The following is a 6,907-nucleotide window of genomic DNA, read 5'->3' as shown; positions in this document are numbered from 1 at the left end:
AGGTAGTTTGGGCTAAAGAGATGGTTCAGCAATTGAAAGAGCTGGCTTCTTTTACAGAGGACTGTTTGGTTCCCAGCACCCACAGGTTATCACACCACCATCTGTAACTCTAGTTCCAGGGAATTCTATGCCCTTTTTTGGCCTCTGCAGGCACTGCTCACAGATGGTACATAGACAGGCACTCAAGCAAGCTTACATACACAAAATAAAAACAAATCTTTAAAAACTCAGGTACTATTCCATGTATAAGATTAAGACATTTAAAGAGGAAAACAAAAAGAGACTACCATGCAACCAAACTAAGTTGAAATCAAGCTGTGTTTGTTGTTGCAGGCCATTCATTAGTCCTAGGACTTGGGAGGCAGAGGCAAGTGATCTTCATGAATTTGAGGTCAACCTGACCCACACAGCAAATTCCAGGCCGGCCAATGCTACATAATGAGACCGTGGGTTTTTTCTTTTCTTTTCCTTTCTTCTCTTTTCTTTTCTTTTCTTTTCTCTTTTCTTTACATGCATGCTCAGTACTTTATTCTTAAGTAAGACTGAAAAGTAAAGTTTTAAATGGACAGTTTATAAGGATAAGTTATAACCCATTGGCTCAAGTCATCATTTTTCTTTTGTCTGCATAGATGTCTCCTCACTGGCTGTCTTCTGCTTTTGTTGATGATCTCAGAGTCCCTCTGCTTTCTCTGAGAGGTAGTCAAGCTATCCTCTTTTCTTTCTCCTTGCTAATTTCCTGGTTTTTTTTTATTTTTCATATTTTTCTGGTGGGCAAGTTCTCTTTGATTTCCTTGGGCCATTCCGACCACCAGCCGGAGCCTGGAAGACAGCGACATGGAGAAATAACGGCTGCTTGCGCTCGCAGCAGCTTTTGTTGCCTGGCGCTGAAGAAGGCTGCCGTGCCTGTGTTGTTTTTTTTTCTTTTTTTAAAACATGTACTAGAATTAAGACCAGCAACATCTAATGGGTCACTAGTGGCCTCTTCTGAAAACTTGACTTAATTTTTACTGTATGGTTTTCTTTCCATTTAGCTAAGGTAACTGTTCTAACAAAAAGCTGTTGTGGTGGCAGTACCTATTATACAATCTAATCCCTGCTATTCTACCCTTCTGGGCTAATTGTCCTATTATAAGTAGAATTATAAATACAACTCACTAAGTGTGAAATCAGATTTGTCATGCTGGCTTGAGATTTAGTCTCCTTCTTCTAAGAAATATATAGTCACGGGCTACGTAACATTTTAGTCAAGGACAGAATTCATATATACAATGGTGGTCCCTTAAGATTGTATTACTGCTCAGTGAGATGAATCAGCAGGCAAAGGCACTTGCTGATGACCTGGGACCTACAAATTGTCCTCTGGACTTCACATGCCCTGTGGCATGTGTGCAAGCACACACACACACACACACACACACACACACACACACACACACACTAAAGATATAATAAACTTTTTTGAAATGAAAGTCTCTTTAAAGCAAAACAAAACAAAAAGACTGTGTGGCTGGAACACACAGATGTCTTTGTTAGAGGTCACCTAACATTTCTCAATATATCACCCTCATTGATAAGCAATGCACAGCTCTGTTAAGATCCATTTCCTGTTTCTATTTCATAATGAATGCAATAATTAAGAGAGCTGCCTGGTATGCTGGAACAGCTTTGGAATGTGATTTTATTTCTAACCAACTCTCTAAATTTAGGTTATTTGTGGTTTTTAGGTCTGGCTAATGAAGCAGCAGTGTTCTGAATACAGAGTTTGCCATGGATATAGGGTTCATACCCAGGAGGCAGGCTCTGGGGCCAAGGCCCCCATTCTTGGGAAGGCCTGACACCCTAAGTCTAAAGCAGATGCAGAAGCTGGAGATCCCACTAGGGACTTAAGTCCGTCTCCCTTTCCACTGGTCTTCCCTGTCCTCCCTCCCTTTTTTGTGAGAAAGGGTCTCATGTAGCCCAGGCTGGCCTGGAACACTCTGTACGAAAGGATGACCTTGAACTTCTGATCTTCCAGCCTCTACCTCTTAAGCCCTGAAGCTATGTGGGTGCACCACCTGCTCGGGTTTGTGTGGTACTGGAGGGCAAACCCAGGGCCGGTGCTCACCACCAGCTGAGCTGCATCCCCAGCCTTGGGTTTTATTTTTTCTGTGGAGGGACTGAAATTGAGTTCAGATTTGGTTGAGGTGAAATGATTTTCATTGGCTTTGGGTCGTTTCCTCCTATGGAAAGATGAAGAGTGAACTGTTGACAGTGAAAACCCTTGGTCAGTTATTGGAAGGTGGTCAGCACCCTGGTGCTCGGAAGAAAGATTCCAGGGAGAAAAGACAGTGCCTACCCACAGGGCACTGGTGTGGCTGGGTTTCACTTCCTGATCCTAGTCTGAGTCTCTTTGAGCAGGTCACACAATAGGTGACTTAGGAGCCACACAGTCATGTACTCATGCATCACCCTACTGGACTGTCTTGTTTTCAATACCTCAGCTCCTCCTGTGGAAGGGTCTGTGGTGAGTCAAGCTGGTGTTTATAGTGTGTTCCTGCATATGAAGTATTTGCTGGGGTTCTTTGAGCTGTACTAGGCTTGGCCTTGAGCACACACCAGAGCTTCCAGTATTGTTTGAAGTTTGGATAATACATAATCTTTGACCCCACCCCAAAACCAAAACAATGGATGGGGATATCATTCAGGAGAATGTGGGATGGCCATATTTAATCTCTAGCACGCCCCAGGTGAGGCAGGTCTGATAACAGGAAAGGCAGGGCTGTTCTTTTGTTTAGGTTTTTTCAAGACAGGATTTCTCTGTGAAATAGTCCTAGCTATCCTGGAACTCACTCTGTAGATCAGTCTGCCTCTGCCCCCAAACACCAGGATTAAAGGTGTGCACCACCACTCCCCAGCCAGGCTGTTTTATTGGGAAGTGGATGAGAGGAGATCAGGGTCGGTGACACAGGGTGGAATGACTATGCCTACTTCTTTCCTACTAATGACCTTCTTTAACTAGGACTTAGACATTGGCAGAAATAAAGACACCCAAGCTTCACAAAGTCTGGCCTGTCTGCCTACCCAGCATCCAAGGAGTTTACCTAGTGCCCTCCATTTTGAAAATCTGTAATTGAACCCCTCAAGTTTTTTTTTTTTTTTATTGCATTCATTTTTTGTGTGGGCATGTATATAAATGGGGGGTACATATTCTGTGAGACATGAATGGTCAGAGGCGGGGTGAAGTGGGGTGGGAGGTGGTTGGTTCTATCCTTCTGCCATGTAGGACCAAACTCAGGCCATCCCATCAGTCTTGGCAGTGAGAGCCTTTACTCACCGAGCCATGTCACCAGCACATCCCTTTTAAAATTGGGCTTGGACTAGGTCACTTTACCTCCACCTCAATCATGGGATTACAGGTTTGTGTGACGAGACCCATCCAGTCCTAGTCTTTATTCTTCTACTTTGACCCACCTACAAGCCATTTTCCAAGAAGCAATAACAGAATTGATTTAAGATTCATCTGTGTCATTGTCAGCCAAAACCCCCATGTTTTTGATGGGGGTTGGTGGCCCACGCCTTCAATCCTAGCACTGGGGAAGAGGCAGAATCAGGTGGATCTCTGAGTTGGAGGCCAGCCTGGTCTACAGAGAGTTCCAGAGCAGGCTCCAAAGCTACAGAAACCTTGTCTTGAAAAACAAAACCCAGCTGGGCGTTGGTGGCGCACGCCTTTAATCCCAACACTCAGGAGGCAGAGGCAGTCGGATCTCTGTGAGTTTGAGGCCAGCCTGGTCCACAGGTAGAGTTCCAGGACGGCCTCCAAAGCTACAGAGAAACCCCGTCTCAAAAAAAAAAAAAAAAAAAAACAAAAACAAAAAAAGAAAAAAACAAAACCCTAACAACAACAAAACATGTTTCTCCTTGGTTTAAATGATACTTACTAAGATCTCAGGCTGCTCACTTTGAGTCTCTACTTATTCATCATTTTCACCCTGTTTAGGATCCAGGTTTCCTCTCTCTGGTCATGAAACATGAACTGGGGTTCCCAGAATTCCTACCCCCAGTGCTTGCCTAGTCAAGATGACTAGACTGTCCTTCCCTGCTTCCTATTTTTCTTGTATTACAAAGTGAATACTACTATTTGTACAATCGAAAGAAAAAAAGCTTAAGAAATACTTAGTTGAGAAAAAGAAGGAGGGAAAGGAAGAAAACGCCATGTTGAGACCAAACATTTCCTTCTGCTCAGAGTTCTTCCTAGAAGCAGGAGACTCCAGGTGGTGCTCACAAGGAAATCTCATTTGTCAGGGTGCTCCCTCGTCACCAACACCCTTCTGTCCTTACCCAGTGAGAGGTTATCTTCTGCTCTTTGCTCCTTCCCCACCTCAAGGCAGCTGGCTTTCCCTTTTCCTTTTGAGACAGGGCTTCATCTATCCAAAGCTGGCTTTGAACTACTTGGTGACCTTCCTCCTGCCTCTACCCCCAGAGCACTGGAATGACAGGCATGCCCCACCACACCCAGTTTTATGCAGGGCTGGAGCTCCGTGCATGCTAGACAAACACTATCAATTGTGTTATACCCCTAGCCCTGGCTCCACTTTCAGTATCTAAAATGCTCCTTCCAGGGTCAAACTGCCATATATCGCTTCTGGATTGGGGACACTCTTACTTGGGCTCCTGAGTCTGTTTCCAAACCCACACTCGGAACAATCCTTTTAGTTTCCTTTTATTTGCTCGCAGGTTTCCCTCCTTCAGAGGGAAGCTCAGGTGGTCTCCCACAGGCCTGGGGTCCCTGCATCCTCAGGACAATTTTCCTCTTGCTCTGGCCTTGCAAACACACCGTCTCTGCCGGAAGGGCACACACAAGCCCACTGGTCTCGGGGCCTCTGTGCTCCAAGTCTCTAAGCAAGCACAGCAGAATATTAATCATTACCAGGAGCTTGGTTGGAATGCTTTGATGACCTCCACAACATCCCTCTCCTATCCCTTGCATTATCATTCCGTAAGTTTCCCCATGTGCAAGCTTAATTGTCGATTCCGATATGGGGTATGATGGCGCATGCCTGTAACCCCAGCACCAGGGAAGCTGAGGCAGGATTTTGAGTTTAAAGATAGCCTAGCTTGTGAGTCCTAGTTCAGCCTGGGCTGCAGTCACGAACAGCTGATTCCAACTCTTTCCCTTTCTACCCGGCCCCATTCTGCTGCTGTCGGCACTTGGCTCACCTGGTCCACACAGGGCAGCAAGAACCAACACACTTTCAGGTCACATGTGTTCCAACTTCCCATACGTCCACTCAAGGTCCTTATGAGCAGAGATTCTGTAGCCACCAGTTTCCTCACCCTAGCCAGTTGTGCCTGGCAGCAACTAGGTGCTTCACAAAGAAACCAGCGAAGACCGGCCCTGGCCTCTCCCAATGTGTTGAGGTCCACTAGGACCCCCAGATCCATGGAGCCCCCCCCTTCCAGTCCCAGCGTCCCCTTCTTGTACCTGAGCCATGGTCCTTACTAATGCTCCAGAATGCCACCAAGCATCAGAATGAACGAGACATACGTTTGGGTCAGTTCTTATCCGGAACCATCACCTTGCATAGTTTACTGAGAAAAAAACGGCCACTCAGAAATGGATTTCTGGCCTTGCGAGCCTTAGGGATCACCAACGCAGAAGACCTGTGGGTACCACAGAGCACCAATGTCTACCTGGCTAGAATCTGCAGAAAGGGCTTCACACGGGTGGCGAGTTACAGTGAGCTCCTGAAGAGAGCAGCTGCTGTGCTCTCCTGGACTGGATGCCTGGGAGCCGGAAGTAGGAGGTCACGCCCCTTCCTTTGTTTTGGGTTCTGGTGCTTTCTGCCTTCTCCACCTGAAGTTCTAGATCACAGGGGAAATAAATCCAATCTTACACCTTACCCTCACTTGAGTTCACTGCCTTGAATGGAAAAACCAAAATGTAGCCAGATCAGCACTAGTCAATCCTGTCTGGAGTTTATCCCCCCCCACCCCCCCCCCCGCCCCAGCCCCTGCAAACTGAGTCTCTGTATAGCTTTGGAACCTGTCCTGGAACTCACTCTGTAGACCAGGCTTGTCTCGCATTCACAGACTGCCTCTGCCTCTGGAGTGCTGGGATTAAAGGCGTGTGTCACCGCTGCCTAGCTGCTTTTTTTTTTCCAAGTTCAAATTCTGTCTTTATTTATAAAATATTTTGATAAAATATAATCCCCATACTTACAGGTCTCTTCCATTGAGCTTATCTTTTAAAAGTACATAAAATATCCAATTTTTAGCATACCGCACCCCCACCGAACAACTCATCTTTCTCCTTTTTGAGACAGTTTCATAACATTGGTTGACTTCAAATTTTGTCCGGAGAAGACCTTGATTTACTTCCGGATCTTTCTGGCTCCACTTCTTGGGTGTTGGGATTACTGGTCTGTGGATTTCTGTGGCATTAGGGATGGAACCCAGAACTAGCCAGCCAAGCAAGCATGCTTACAAGCTACAATCCTTAGTGCTGTACTTAAAAAAATATTGTCAAGTTCAGCAACCAATCTTACAGGGCTAATTTTTTCCTATTCATCTTTTGGATGTTAACGTCTAACAATTATAGAATCTAGTGGCATCATGGTGACATTGCATTTATGTGTATATCTGATTCAGTCCTATTGTGGATGCCATCCTGGGGATGGCTGTTCTGAGACACTCTGACCTCGAAACAAGGCTATGCTCAGGGCAAAGTCACCTCGGTCTTCAGGCAAGATCATAACCTTGTCAAAAGAGTTAATCCTCTCAAACCCTAGTTGCAAATGCAGATGCCAGTGTAGGGTGGGTGGGCGGCCATGCTTGGCATTTCTGACACAGGGCAAGACTGTCATTGCCTTGGGGCTAGACTACCGCTAGCCACAGTAAATTCCAACTGCAACTGTTCCAGTATCTTTGC

At 45.8% G+C, this 6,907-nt stretch overlaps 1 pseudogene; it reads right to left on the bottom strand.

The window, feature by feature from the left end:
* Positions 1 to 606: 606 nt before the first annotated feature.
* LOC100769682 lies at positions 607 to 800 on the bottom strand (annotated as a pseudogene).
* Positions 801 to 6,907: the final 6,107 nt, after the last annotated feature.

This window comes from Cricetulus griseus, chromosome 8 (assembly GCF_003668045.3).
Source record: "Cricetulus griseus strain 17A/GY chromosome 8, alternate assembly CriGri-PICRH-1.0, whole genome shotgun sequence".
Classification (NCBI taxonomy): domain Eukaryota; kingdom Metazoa; phylum Chordata; class Mammalia; order Rodentia; family Cricetidae; genus Cricetulus; species Cricetulus griseus.
Note: the sequence above shows the minus strand (reverse complement) of the source record. Positions and strands in the feature narration are given on the sequence as shown.